We start from the raw sequence: 15,621 nt of genomic DNA on the forward strand, positions 1-15,621 counted from the left end.
ATATTCATGACTGACTATGGCATGGAAATAGAACATGCACATAGCTTTGTTCTAGGCACACACACTGCTTCCTCTTGTCTCACTGATTTTGGCTGTTAGTGCCACCAAGTGGTTGCATTGTCTCGCTCTGAGGAGGATAACCACACTGCAGCCTCTCCTCTCCTTCCCTTCTCGGTCGACTTAGTCTACGTGCCGGACTGCTTCCCCATAAAAGGAGTCGATATGCCTTTTTTAATGTTCAAGGCAGTTCAGTGGCTGTCATCTACAATTCATCTATATCACAGGCCAGGGGTACAAGCACATATGTGTCAGTTGGTTCAAAATTACTTTTAGGGCTGGTGATAGATGTGTTGCTGATTGTTGAGAAGCTGCTAGATTGAAGAGCAGTCCACCCGCACCACCTGCACTCTTCCACTCACTCTCTCCTTCATCTCGTGGGATGGGAAGGTGGGCAAGAGCCGTGAGTGATATACGAGACAACTTGAGAGAGATGAGAAGGACCTGCCATTCCCTGTCAAGAGGGGATGTTGCGAGGCGAGAGGTTACACACATTGAAATGCCATTTCCTGCAGTTCACTACTTCACTCTCACACCTACCTCGGAGACCGGGATGAGAAATGTGCCTCGTGAAAAATGGCTACCATTACAGACTTGACCCCAGCTGATCTTTGCTGCTGACCTTTACGTCTTATAAGTTTGACCCTATTGCAACATCTTAACCTTTTAACTTTCCCCACACATACAGCCATTCACTCGTGTTCTCTCCCACGTGTGCTTCTAGATTAGTCATGACAATCTAACAAGTTGCCAGAAGGACCATAGTGAGAATCTACTTGTAGCCCTTTTCTGGCTCAGTGCTAATGGATCTGCCTCCCACCAAAGGACAAGAAATTAATCTGGCTCTAATCACTACCATGGACTACTTACCAGGCAAGGTACATCAGCTGAACCCTGATCTGTGCCAATAAACTAATGAGATATAACCACTGATAGAACATGTTTAGCACTATTAAAATAGTGACTGTAAATATCATTATTAAATGTAAATGAGTATTCATGATAAGTGGCTTTTTCAAGACTTTTGTTGCTTTAAATACAACAGCTCATTTTATACATAAGTGTTTTATTTAGTTAGTTAGGGTTAACCACTAACCTTCTAACTCATAACTATTTAACCTATGAGGAACATCAGTTAAACCCTGTGTCTCACAACTCAATTCAGTTCAGTTCAAAGGTACTTTAAAGACACAAATAAATGCAGTTCAGTACAGTCCATTTAAATATGATTACAATCCAGTTCACCTCACAATGACTCAGAATGTGAAATAATAATCTTACTAATTATTGGCAGGCATCATCACTGGAACAATAAATTCTGGATTTTGCCAATAAATTCAAGATTTCTCTCTGTATATTCAAACGCAAGCAACATAAGAAATGCAGACAGACAGCAACCCTGAGGAGCAGGGCTGGAAATCACTCATTTGATAATGATGCAATATTACTATTTAACCAAAAAGACAACAATTTAACGTTTGCTGATATAAGAGATTCTGTTACAATATGATTTGGATGAATTAAATTCAGGAGTCAACAACCGATATGAGACAATATCACATGCTGAGTCCAATCTGTTCTCTTAGCAAAAATAGACTATAAAGTGCGACATTCTGTGAGCTTAATGTTCACATATTCTACAAGAAAACTGAAACATTAATAAAGTCCTATCTGTACACATTAGAGAAAGATAGAGTGTAAACTCTGTTTAGACTCCCAAATGGAATATTTCAGAACTTAGTCATAATAACTAAGGCAGTACTAAAAAGACAAATGAGCTTGGGGAATTTAGAAATAAAAGTCTGACAAATGATAAATGTATCCGTGTCTGACAGTAGAGTTCATTTTTAATAGACACATTGGCTCATTTAGTCTTTTTTATTTTTGAGGTGGCAATAACAGGATTATTATTTCATACTTAATGAGAAACTTTGGTGGCAGGGCGGGGATGTGCACATGGTTGTGTTTGTATCTTTATTATCCACGTGTTGTATAGATTTTCACACTTTCTCACCGCCTAGATTAGCTGTTCATTAAAACTATCCGTTCAACCGTGTTGAACTTTTGCTCATATCAGTGGAATAGCAAAAGTGACAACTTGTTTTCCTTGTTAACCAAATTTCCGACCAATCACACAATTGTCCTCGGATGCCCCACAAGAACAAAGTTCTGCTCAGCTGATGTGAGAAGAAGACACAAGAACTCCCAAAACAAAGCCACGAGAATAAAACGAAGAACATTTTGTTCAAAGATCAAAAGTAAAGTTTTCTGTACTCAAGTTATTAAAAACAAATTCAAGTCCTGATCTTAATCCAAAAAAACATTTTGTGGAAGCAGTTCATGGAAACTCCCCAGCATCCCAGAATCAATTCTGTTTTTTTGTTGTTTGTTTTTTCTTTCTGTACAAAAGGAATTGAATAGATTTCATTTTGAAAGGTTGGCCGGAAGGTTAAACACTATTTGGGAAAGTGTAGTTGCTTTACATGGAGGTCACGTTCAAATACTGTGAAGTAAAAAGGTCAAAGTATTTGGATGTTGCAGATGAAATGCTGGATCTTTCTTTTCATTGACAAATGGATAAGTATGATTTTAGATTCATTCCTTTAGGATTTATATAAAAACCTGACATTGCTGTTGGTAGTGATGCAGAAATATGGTCTTAAAAATAGATTTTTTTTTATGTCAATGTTGACAATTGAAAATTTCTTCTGGTTTTAATCAGAAGTAAATACATGTATGAATTAATACACTTTACCCAAATGTGTACATGTACAAACTGCCTTCAAATGACTATTAATCAATGCTATTAGCACATGATAATCACACATGATGTGGGATGAAGACATGCTCTACAGAGACAGTCAATGAACGGGGAAGGAATTGTTTTACATATTTAACATATTAGTGACTAGTTAGTGGAGCCAGAGGCTGCGTTTATACTGAGAAATCAAGGATGCAGCATTGCTGCTATTGTCACACATTTATGCAAAACAAATCTGATCAGAAGTAACCTCCAGGCAATGACACAAAAGAAAATGTGTAGCAGGAAGAAGGCAAGCAAATATTTGATCAAAGTTAAGACGAACGTCTCTGTGTAAAGCTTCTCATCTTCTTTCAACTTTGCAGCCTGGCAACAACACCCACCAATCAAATATACTCTAATCTTTACTTACAAGAGCACATTGTGTTGGGCCTAAAATAGATGACAGATGTAATCATCACTGTGGAAAGATGGAAAATTAAAAAAGAAAAAACAGAACTCTGTGGTAACATTTGGACTGATTGGCACTGTGGGGTATAAGTAAATCATTAATCAACTTTTTATCAATAGTTGGGAATCAATATTAAACAGAGGGAATAAAAACATAATCCAAATAATCAGTGGAAGGAATTATATAAGCTGTTCCTATCAGGTTTATTATTCACCTCTGCATCTTAGAAAAATAACAAAATCTAACTTGGATCATTAGAATTTTACAATGGAAAATCTATTAAAATTACCCAAATTGTCCTTTGCAATTCAAATTCACAATCTACAACCCTGGAGAGATAATTTCATCATCTCCATATTCATCCACAGCAGTGTCAACAACACTATTCTCCCCCATGGATGTTATTAATGCCAATTCAAAGACTTGTGCTGAGGCACAACCCCTACAGCTCAAACACTTGAAGGTTATAATCAGTCGCTGTCGTCACATCTCCCTGCATTTATCACTTGGATGGATTATGTTTATTTTCCTCAGAGATATTCAGGATTGGTCAGGGTGACCCAACTAGATGGCAAGTTTAAATGAATAGGTTACCAAGGATTATTTACTTGTAAATGTCTAAAAAGCTAAATATGCAAATGTTTAAAACACTTTGAGTAATTCCAGTCATTTATTCCAGAAACTGGGTTAAAAGGATAAAGGTTTGTTTTTTATTTTTTTCTGACAAGTCACATTTTTTAAAAAATGGGCTCAAGTATTTCAAGCAAAAGGTCATCACTAAAAAAAAAAAAAAAAAAAAGCTGCAGGGGGCAGGACACTGACTAAACTGCTGGTGACTATATTAAAAAAAGAACTGGTGCAGAAAGCAAAATATATTCACATATTCACTGTTGGGCAGTGACACATTTATTAATAATAACTCAAAAGACTCTAATCAGGCAATTAACAGTTTGGTCTTTATGTTTATTTTGAGAGCAGCTGGATGTGATCAGAAAATAAAGCAACTTCTAGATAATAGTTTTGTTTACCTACATGATCCAGACGGTGAAATGTATGCAAACCAGTTGAAAACTTAAACGTTGTCACACTATAGAGACCACAAATGCTTGACCAGATAGTTCCATTTACAGATTTCAGTAAAAAGCAAAGCAAAGATTTCACCAAAAGCATGCATGTTACAGAGAAGCCATCTGAATTAGCATGTAAAGGGGCTAGGTAGCTAAACAACATTAAGAGTGTAATATTAACAAGAACACATGGATTTCCCCCTACCTTTGGTGGTCAAAAAGGGTTTATTTTGTTTTGTTTTTTCTTTGTATTTAATACAATTGCAATATCACAAAGCCAAAAATTATCACCAAACCATTGTACTGCTCCTGAATTTCCTGAAACACCTGGTCTGTCAGGCCATTCTTGTCTTATTTAACGTCATCATGGAACACATTTGCCAGAAACCTGTGCTGTGTTTAGACCTTAACCCTAACAATAATATGGAGCAATCTTGAACTCTCCAAACAATTCACAAGTAATGGTAAATGTGGGATTTCAGTGCCTGGCACACATAACTGAGGTTTTTTCCACTGACACAAGATAAACTGATTCGTCAAAATTGCTGTACTTTCGCATCATTAAATTTCTTTCTGTGCACAGAATTAGTTATTTAATTTTTTTCTTATAAACAGAGCAGCATGTATGCCGGAATATACCAATACATTAATGTCCAACACAGAATCGAATACAGAACTTATCAGCTACTTTTTGATCCAGTTAAATGGCTGTCTGCAACTGGAAAATAAATTATTTTACACACACAGCCAATAATAACATAAACTATTTGAAAAAAAGTTTACTTTTATTATTCCTGCATGTGAAAAATACAGAATATGTGACATGTAAATAATTTCATTAAGAAAATTAAGTAATATAGTTTGCTTTTACTTTTTTTTGTTTGTTTGTTTTTTGTTTTGTTTTTTTGTTTTGGCTTTTAAACATGATACAGGACAAAAGATAATTATAAAATCAACACTTTTGAACCAACTTCAGGCTTACCAGAACTACAGAAATGCCAGAGAAAAAACCCAAGACAGTTATATCTCACATGTCAAGCTTACTTTTTTTTCCCTTCACAAACAACTTAAGATGCCGTCTTCCATCCTGAGCCTCAACCAGCATGTTTGTTCCAAATGCCCATCTTCTGTGTGTGTATGCACGTTTTTTTAAATACATCACCTGCTTTGAAATGCCCACTTTGCATCTCACTCACATCTCACTAATAAGATCAGAGAATCAGAGAATCTGATCTGGGAGAAGCTTTCTTGTTTTCTTTTCCCTTTTTTGGGAGAGGGTGTAATGTTAATAATTACTACCAGGCCTTCTCCAGAAAGAATTTAAACCTGTTACCACTTCCCACCGCCAGATGGCAGACATTTAAATCTTCAAGATAACACAATTGGTAGGTGAGGGGAGAGTTAAAGGGGCGATATTCAAAGTTTATGAGGAAATCGAGTTTGAAAGACATCATGCGGAGCCAATGAGGAAGCACTCAAAGTCGGTGATGCAGAGTAGATTAAAGAGAAAACACGCAACATGTTAAAATGCTTTTTTAATGTTGATGAAGTGCTTTCATCTTTAGTCATTTCTGATTTTGGAGGGGAATATTTGCCTCCTGACAATGACTGGTCATCTAGTGACAGTAAAAGTGATGCTTCTGTTGGAAATTACGGTGCATCTGTTCAGAATATTAATGATGGTGCTATAGTTCATATATCAATAATACCTGAAGCAACACATGGGAGATGACAAGTGTGAGGCTTTACCTGACTAGGGTCAGGAAGGCAGAATTAGAATATTTAGGAGAGTTTCTGGACGTGCACAAGGTTTCAAGGGTGGAAAACATGGCACTGAAAAATCTTTTTGAGCAGCATGGTTCCACACAGAGCTATAAATATCCATGATGATGGCTGGGTGGTGGGGTGAATATGAAAAATGAGGAAGTGCATCACATGGGGGTCAGTAAGTTTGATAAGACAACTGGGTATTTTGGAAACTCAGATTTAATAAATGCAAAGCCCACTGACTATATAGTTCATAGTGGAAGTCATGGTGTCTAATATCCCTTCAAACCTGTGATGCCACAACATGAAATTAGATAATTTTATTGCCATCATAAACCCTGGTTTATAGTCAACTTTTTTTCTCATTTAGTATATACTTTAAAAACTTTAAAAAATTCTAGCACCAAGAGGATTAAAAATTGGGGCACAGAGAGAAAAATGATATAGTTTATATCGTTAAATAAATCAGTTTCACGCTACTTGTAGAGTTCTCATTTAAATTGGCCTGAGAACCACACACCACACAGACAACAACTAGTTAAAATAATATATTTATTAACTATTGTACAAACTGCATAAATAGAAAATATGTAAATATGATGTTCAAACAAAGTTTGATTTAATAGATTTAGGAAGAAAGCCAAATACCAAAGCATTGCTGTGGGCAGGTTGATTTAAGAAAGATGAAGCCCAATTACATAAGAAAGATTATTCACCTCAAAAAACTATATTGTTCACAAGTTTGTGTGATTACTATAATGACTGTGAAAACCTGCATAAACATTTACTCCAGTGGACAAATGATACATGATGGCATGATAACAACATGCACTTCACAAAGTGCTCATCAAAGCAAAACCTACTAATTTTTAAGGATAACATGCTTAATCGCAAATAATCACATGACATGTTGCAATTAATCATGACTAATCGCATTGTTACGCACAAACTGTCTTTTTCTTTTAAAAGAAGGTCTATGGCTTTATAAAGAAAATGCATTAAATTTTGGTTTATAAACACTAAATCAGGGGTCTCCAACCTGCGTCTCTGCACCTTCCACAATGCCTCTAAATACTGTATGTGGCTAAAATATTTCTTTTTTTAATCTATCTTTCTTCTCAACCAGGGGCCTTTTTTTTTTTTTTTTTTTTTACTTTACATAATTTTCCACAAATATCTACATCCCTTAGAAGAAAGTCTGTATATTCTCTTTCTATAAAGGTTTTATGTTCTTCTTAATTTTAAAACCTAAGTATAGAAATAAAAATGTGGTTCTTCAAAAATAACAAATATCCTATGGTGGCTCTTCATTAAAAATATATATTAAGTTGCCTTTTTGAAAAGGTCTCGTAACATTTGCGTCTCTAAAGGAGTTTTATTTAGCTGGCTGAGGAGAAAATGACTCTTTGGATTGGAAAGGCTGCAGACCCCTGCACTAAACACATAAACAGATTTAGCAGCAGTTTTCTCTTTAAACAGCAACAGTTAAAATCTTCATATATATTTATAAAATCAAATATTTATGACAAAGAAGGATGAAATGTTCAGGATTTACTAACTAAAAGGGAAAAAATCAGCAGGATGAATTTAAAGCTGTGAAGCTGCTTCCTTCTAAACACAGAAGGAACAATATGTGATGAATATCAGCATCAGGTGAACAGACAGAAAGCAGGATGAGAATCTCACAGCTTCTAGATGGTGAGGAGAGAGAAATGTTCACAATATGCACAATAACTTCCATCCATGCACCTTTACTGCTTCATTATCCAGATTTTTGGCCTATAAATTCTCTCACTTTCATTTTTAGCTTGACTGTTTCACTTAACACCTCTGCATCCTCCGCTACCGGTAGTTAAGGGGTTAACATCTCGTTTCCGGGTGTAGTGTTAGATGTGCAACTAAACATGTGTGGTATCCACAGAAAGTCCAGAATCTCAGCTACCAGCTCAGCAAAACCATTTCTGTGACCACCAAACACAGTTAAGACAACAAACAAATCAAAGACCAGGTACAAAAAGTCCGAAAAATATGTTAACATAGACGATGTCTCCCCATATACACAGACAAATGACTCCTCTACTGAAAGCTCACATCTCACAGATTCCACAGCTGGAAGTTTCATCTCGCTATGACCAAGATTCACCGAACCAGAGGCAGAAGAAGACCCGATTTATGCTGCACGTTTGTAAAAGTCAGAAAACATGTCTTACCTTTGCTGTCTTGCATAAATTAAAACCACATTTATTAAGAAAATAATAAATAAATAAAAAGTTTCTCATTGTCTTTTGGGAGCAGTTTCCAGTCCAAAAATCATAATATTCTGCCATCTGCATGGGTTTAACAAACAAAGAGAAACGTTGGTTCTTTTTCTTCTTTCTTAAGTTCCAGACAAAAAAAAGTCTCTTTATTTTAATAAACCCTCTCCTGATTACATAAAAAAAAACTTAACAAAGTTAACTTAAAGATATTAATGCTGTTAATTAATCATTGTGTTAATGCGCAATTAACGCAATTAACGCGTTTTTTTGTCCAGCCCAAAAAAAAAAATATATATATATATATATATATATATAATTGCAATCTCCAAATTCCCCACTAGATGTCATCAAATTATACAAACTGGACCTTTAACTGTGGATTTCAAATGAACACCAATTTTTTTATTACTTTCAATGTTGATTAGTCTGCCTGCTATTGTCCTCATTATTTTTTCAGTGAAATGGCAGAAAATATCTATTACCTATACCTCTGAAAAGATAAGGTCTTTAAATTTCCTGTATTGACCAACATGCAGCCCAAAACTCAAAGTTTTTCAGCAAATGAAAGTATGAAATACTCACATGGATAAACTGTGACCAACAAAGTGAACCTCTGCTGAATAAAGGACTGACATGACTCCACTGATTTTGATATATTTGTTTTAGACTGTAACATGTCTAACTTTGTAATGCAAAAAAAAAGTAGTTTTAGGTTGGGGAAGTGAAACTTTCTTGCTCTAGAATTGATCATTTCCTTGTTGTCGGTCATTCTCAAAAAGTGGTTAGAAGAGGAACCAAATCCCTCTGATGCCTGAGGCACATCATGTTGTTCATCTTCCTCTGTTATCTCCCTTAAAAAAATAAATAAATCATTTCAGTTACAGCCGTTTGCCTGTCCACAGAGCAAATATGCAGTTTGTGGGTAGTAATAAACTGAGAAATGTTCCATTATTATATAATAAGGCTGTGAAAAACTTTTTACTGAGTTTCTTTTTTTTTTTTTTTTTTGCTGGTTCAACAGCATTCATCTCCACTGAAATGCTAATTCTTACTGGAAAAATAAATATAACCTGCTTGGAAGTGGAAATCTTTGAATATCATTCACTATACCTCCCATTCTCTGAGTGGGATAACGCGCTGAGCAAGGCAGTAAACTCTGTCAACTTTTGTGACAACTAAATCCAATAGTGGAGGAAGGCCTGTAATTATTTAGTCTAAATTTGGAGATACCTCACACTCGAATATCACAGTACATATTTTGGCTTTGATAAATAAAAAATACATAAATAGAGTGCATTTATTTATTAATTTACTTATTCCTTCCTTCCTTCATTCATTCATTCATTCATTCATTTTTAGGAAATGAACTATTTTCCACTCCTTCCTACAATAAATAAAAGTCTCTTTCTGGCAGATTTGCGAATCAGATCCAGAGGTGTAATCTACAAATGTATGTGTCTGGGTCAATGGCTGCATATTCACATCACTGTTCATCACCATGTTCCATGAAGACAGAGAGGAAAGGAACATTAGAAGTGGGAACCGAGGTGGAAGTGACGGGAGAGGATTGATAGAACAGCAAATGAAAATGGGAGAATGAAGGAAAAAGAAATACAAGGGGGACAGAAAGGGGTAGAGTGACATGGAGAGGAGGAAATCAGTCAGTCGTTTCTATGGAGGGGAAGAGGTATGAATATTCCAATTTTACCATGCTCATTAGAGACGGCTGCCTCTTCCTTTGGGGGAAAAGCGCTGCTTGTGTTTGTTTCCATCCGGATTATTTGCATGATGTATTCCAGAGCTTTATATTCAGTGATGGGAGAAAGATGACGTTCTGGCAGGCTGACAATGAGGCCCAAGGAGCACTGAGGCAGGAACAGTCAGCTTTATTCAGTGCAGAGATCAAAGGCCATGCTTCTTTACCCCATATTAGTCACTATTTCACAGTCACCAGAGCTCCTTAAAAAAAAAAAAAAAAAAAACTCCACTTAGATGCACAACTCATAAACAAGACTTTTTTTTTTTTTAAGGATGGGCACAAAGAATAAGTCCATGCTGCGAGGAAGGAAGGTGAGGGGGTAGTTAAGAGCTAAAGCATCCAATTATGCATTGGCACCAAAGTACATGCTATTTATCAAGTGAAGAAGCAAGTTTAGTTTTAAAAAGGAAAACAAAGTCAGAATTCACCATGAATCTAAAGGCTTTTGCACATAACTGAGAAACCTATATGTTGCACTGGAAAAACATCCACATGATGATCAGTAATTCCAAGGAATGTAGTAATGGTAACAAAGGTCATTGTGGCTGTACAAGAACTGTTATGCAGGAACTACAGATGCTGATTAAACTGTTTATTTCACAATCGCAACCTTCAGTGAATGTTTGAAAAGATTTCTCAATTTCCAACATTTGTGAACATAATTTGTTTTAAATACCAGCTCAATATTTAAAACCACAGCTGTCGCTCACTTGTGCCGAAGCAAGAGAATAGAGTGGTTTAATTTGAAAATTTAAACCCCATCATCTTCATTTCACAATCTAAAAAAGTTTTAATCATTGAAGACTGAAAGTTGTTTTAGCAAATGATGATTAGATTAAATTTCCATAACTATAAATGCTTTCATTGATGAAATGCCTGGACTGCAGGCTGGCCAGACCAGCACCTGGACTTGCTGGGTTGTTGTAACACATGCAGTACATACTTTAGCAGTGTCATGTTGAAATGGGCAACTCCTAAAAAAGACATTGTAGGTTTTAGAGCAACATATTCTTCCTTACTGCACATACATGAATAGTGTCTTCCATGTACAAGTTATAGCTACTAATGCAGCTCTGTACCAGAGATGCAGGCTTGAACTGAGACCTGGTAAAAAGTTTCATGGTCCCTCTTCTCCCTTGTTTTTTGTTCCATTTGACCACATTTCTATTTACCACTTTGCCCCAGTCCAGGACTGCTCCAGAACTGTGGCCACAGGCAAGGATTTCTGGAAGTGTTCCTGAGCCCTTGCAATGATTTCCATGACATGCCTGTTATGATGAAATATCACAGCAATCCAATACTGACTTTAGGCACAGCCTATTGGGCACAAAGATGTCTTGAGATTCTCTGAATGGTGAGGAAAAAAATTATTATAATAATGCTAGGCTGATAGGGTTGATTTTTGTCTACAGTTTGTTTTGTTCTTAAGTGGTGTTTGTTAACATGGGTAGCCTTATCCTACCAGTTTCTGAGCTACCTAACAACCAGTTTCCACCCGGTCCGTGTGTAACGCGATTTTGTTTCGACCTCCGCAGCATGTCAACTCGCATCAGTAGCGTGTCATATGTGGAGCGCCCACAAAGGCAGTCTGTGTAGCTGAATCTGCAAGATTACAAAATCAGACAATTGGAGAATCTTGTGATTTTCCACTTCCAGGATAAATGTCTCATCGTCCATGATGGAAAAAAATTAACACTGAGACCCCCTGACCGAAGAAGAATCTAGCTAGCTAATTATTTATTTTACTTATTTTTATCAAAAGGTTATGTAAATATTTATTAGTTGGATTTTCTGGTCACTTTAATCTTTATGTGTGTATAATTATACCAATCAGTATGATTTTTTGTTTTAATCAATATGCTAATTTTCCTATATTTTTTTTTTATATTTTTTTTTGGTGTGGGGTGGGGGGTTGCATATTGCTGTGGTCTGTTTCTATTCATATTCCATAGCAAGGTCAACATTTTCTTTTTGATTGTACAGCTTTACGGCGCTGCTTCCCTACATGCTGTACCCTTTACGCTGGTTCTAGGTTGGGTGCAGCAGTTGAAATTATACATGCAAGACTAATTTGCCTCCAAACGGATATCTGGATGCACTAGCACCACTGTTCTAAGGAGGTTCTAAAACCTTGAACCCAATACCAAACCAAAGCATAAACCTCAGGGTATTTGAAAAACTAAAAAATTGTCAACTAAAATGTTTATTTTCCATCTCTGAAGAATCTAGAATTATTAAATAGAAACTGTGCATCTTTACTGCAGCTTAAAGCCAGGTCAACATAAAAACTAAAGAATCTGATTCTCCTTTGATTTTATTGTTGCTGATCTTTGCATTTCCCTGTTGGCAACCTTTCAAAGAACACCTTAATCAAAAAATAAATCCAGGGGCAATTTCTACACCTCCACTGGATACCTTTAATGTACTGCATAATGAAAGTGCAGCAATGAGAGGGCAATAGCTTTCATTTTAGATAAACACAGTCAGTTTGCACATTGCCTCACAGTGAAGCAGATTGTGCCTGATTGGGCTTTACACATGATCATGAAGCCTTCTCAGCGTGACATCCACCTGCCCTCACTTTCTCGACTCTCCCACTCTCTTTTCTTGCTGTTCTCTCTCTCCGCCTCCCTCGCTTTGGAGGAGAGCCTGCAGTCACATTAGTGCACAACACTGACAGGCATCACCCTTTATCTACAGGTTTTAGCAGATAAACAAAGTAACTATTTGTCTTAGTTTTTAGGAGGGAAGTATGCATTTATTTCCACTCATATCACCTTTCTAAATGCACATTTGACAGGTGTGAATGAGAACAATTGAGCATGGTGTTGTGCTATTTCACTTGATGGCAGTTTAAGTGACAGGCTATGAATCAAGGGAGATGGAGGGAACAGTGAGACAACCAAGAAGAAGTAGCAGAGGTTTAGAGAACAGTAAGGTGTGATTGTGAAAAAGGAGTCGGGTAACAGATAAGCTGGCAAAGAAAACGGAAAACTGTTTAAAGAAGATAGAGAAGCTGGAGAAAGCAAGATGTATAATGTTGTCCCTTTCTGCATTTCAACTAATAATGCAGCTGAACAATAAGGTTTGATACACAGTTTGGAAACAGAACCTTTAAACAAGAAATATCCACATTTTCATTCATGGTTTGCTTCAAAGGCCACGTTTACATGAGGGTTTTAATTCCCCTTTAATATAATAAAAAATAAAAATTAAATCTTCTTCAAAAATATTAAAAATGACACCTAATTCCAAATTAAATGACCATTCTGAATTAAACTTAAATCCAAACGAAGTGGTTGGTTAATTCTGATTAAAATGGAATAATTCCTCAATCATGTATACCTTCAATCCGGTTTAAATGATTTCCAGTCATTCTGCGCATGCTCGTTCTCTTGTCCTGTCGTGATAACCACATACGGTACTCCTTCTCCTCCTCAGCTGATGAAAGTGAAGTAGTATGCTAGTGTCGAGCCGCTGCTTCAAAACTATAATCAAAATCAAAGCAAAAATTGTCCTTATTATTGTGTCTTCAATGTTGTAGCTTAAAAGAAAAGAAGGAACTGGAGTTTATCTTTTGGTAGATGTAAATATGTCACGTCGCCCCCTTCCCAACCCCCAGATCTTAAGCAAAATTAAATAAAGGCGATTAAACCTTTAAGACTACAAATGGATTGGCAGAGAATAAATGAAACCGAGGGGTGTATATATACACAAAGGAGAAGAAACAGGTGAAGTGAGTTAGCTAAATCAAACCAGGTGCTCTAATGACAGGAAGTAGAAAGTAAACAGAACACACAAGGGAAGAAATTACAAAAATAGCAGAGGAAACAAACCTAAACACAACAGGCCCATAAAAACCAAAACCAAAAACCAAGATCATGAAAGGAACCAAGGGCAGAGGAGGAATGACCCCCTTGGAGACAAAAACCAGAGACCAACAAGGAGTGGGCCCCTCGGAGACAAGAACCAGAGACCAACAAGGAGTGGGCCCCTCGGAGACAAGAACCAGAGACCAACAAGAACCAGAGACCAACAAGGAGTGGGCCCCTCGGAGACAAGAACCAGAGACCAACAAGGAGTGGGCCCCTCGGAGACAAGAACCACAGGAGACGGAGGAGCATCCCACCCCAGGACCCCCTCAGGAACATGGACAAGTCCATGTCCTCCAAGCGATATAAAAAGGAGACATTAAAAGCTCAAGTCAGGTTTTGCAAGGTGTCTCCTCTACATCTCAGCATTACTCCTGTTACTAACGTTATGTCTCACCCTATTTCTTCCAGAAATTTTCAGGAGTATATGAGGAAAAAATTTAAACTAAAATGAGGTTCTAGAAAGAATCACATTTTGTTCTCCTGGGCTTTGAAACAGAAAACTGTGAGCAGTAAAACTTTCCTCATGTAAAAATATGTATAAAGAAAACAAAATATTCCCTTATCAGCAAGGATGGGGAAAGGTTCTGTACTATGTGAAAGACTAAGTAAATTAATTGAACAGTTTGAGAATTTCATTTGTCAATGAGGAATTGATGACAGAAAATCAATATGTACATGATACTGATGATAATTAAAAATAAATAAATAAATAAAATTTCCCTGGAATCAGTATAATAATGTATCATGATCAAATGTGGGAGTTATGCTCCTGGTAAGCATGGTTGGCTGGTTAGGGAGTGTGCTAGCATTTAGCTCGAAGTAAACTTATTTGTCCTTTTGTCCTTTAAAAATTAGAGATGTATTAATTGGAATGGCTGATTAGCCACCTTTACGAGGCATATCTTGTAAGAATCTTCTGTGATTCTGTGATGAGCAACACAGCTAAACATGCAGGTAACGCTCCCAAAGAAATGTGGCCTGTACTTATATAGCGCTTTTATCCAAAGCTCTTTACATGTACGTCACATTCACCCATTCACACACATTCACACACTGATAGCGGAAGCTACCATGCGAGGCGCTCAACCACGACCCATCGGGAGCAATTAGGGATTCGCTGTCTTGCTCAGGGACACCTCAACATGAGCTCTCCGGGCAGGGATGAAACCGGTGACCCTTGGGCTACAGGACGACCACTCTTTCACTTTCACTGAGCCATGCCGCCCTGTGAAAATCCTCTGTAATATTCTCCTGTAGGCATTCGCTTTTGTTTTTAAACTCAAGTAAATCAGAGACCTAACTCCAGCCTCCAGTATGACAACACTCACCCTTGCAGAGCGAGGATCGTCTCAGGTACCTCTAGAATTTGGGATAGAGTGATTTGCAATGAGTCCAGACCTCAGTCCAGTTGAACTTTTGTGGGATCAGCTTGGGTGTACTGTTCGTGCCAGAGTGGCCACAACATTCCAAACAAGAGTGAACACCAACAGAAGAATATTACAAGGGATTTGGGCACAAGTATTTTGATGGTACTACTAATGTATAGCTGTTGTTTATTCCTTAGACGCATAATCCTTCTAAGTTGTACCTCATTGTAAAGGTAACTAATCAGGCTTTTAAATGATG

Source organism: Melanotaenia boesemani, chromosome 23 (assembly GCF_017639745.1).
Source record: "Melanotaenia boesemani isolate fMelBoe1 chromosome 23, fMelBoe1.pri, whole genome shotgun sequence".
NCBI classification, from domain to species: domain Eukaryota; kingdom Metazoa; phylum Chordata; class Actinopteri; order Atheriniformes; family Melanotaeniidae; genus Melanotaenia; species Melanotaenia boesemani.